Consider the following 863-nt stretch of genomic DNA (forward strand, 5'->3'; position numbering starts at 1 on the left):
ATGCACACTATTTAACTCTATACTGTCTATATTTTACCTGATTTGTGCTGATTGTCCTATTAATCACAAAGCTTGGTATTACTTTTGAGAGGACTTCACACTTTATTTTTGAATTTATTTTCAGCAGATTGACTTTTATATTATTTTTATTGTTTTGTTTTTCTTTGAGGAAGGGGTTGGGGATTTCCTTCACATTTGAGTTTGCCTTGCTTTGCATTTTCACTGTCTGTATTTGTAACAATTTGTATGACTGAAAACATATAAACAAAATATAAATAAAATCATTCCACTCTTTAAGCAATTCATTCATCACTCTGGAATAAATGTATCTAAGGGTGAAAATGTCTATCGTTTGAGATTTTTTGTTGTTGTTAGGGGGTGGGGTTGCTGGTGGTGAAAGAAGGGGAGCCTTGCCCTGGACACCCTTTATTTCAGAACCACCTCTGCCTTCCTCCTTTTACAAAATACTTCCTTCAAATTGTAGGTAAAACAAGACCACACACTCACACACACAGAGAGCTTTGTTTTAATTATATATGGGGACATTTCACTTACATTCATTTATATGGCCTAACCCAGACCCTTTCCCTAACCCTAAAACCATTACCAACATAAACCCAACCCAAGCCCTAATCTAAACCAAATTCACTCCTTAGTTCTAAACTTTACCCTATTTAAAGAAGAGAACTTTACCATATGGGGACCAGTTGAATGTTCCCACATGTACCTTGTAAGTCCCAACAGTGTAGGATATTTTACAAAACACTGCCCCCACATTGAAGGTAAAATAAGACCACACACACACACACACACGCACACACGCACGCACACACACACACACACACACACACACACACACACAC

The sequence above is a fragment of the Cyprinodon variegatus genome, unplaced genomic scaffold, assembly GCF_000732505.1.
Source record: "Cyprinodon variegatus isolate N-32 unplaced genomic scaffold, C_variegatus-1.0 Scaffold2, whole genome shotgun sequence".
Taxonomy (NCBI): domain Eukaryota; kingdom Metazoa; phylum Chordata; class Actinopteri; order Cyprinodontiformes; family Cyprinodontidae; genus Cyprinodon; species Cyprinodon variegatus.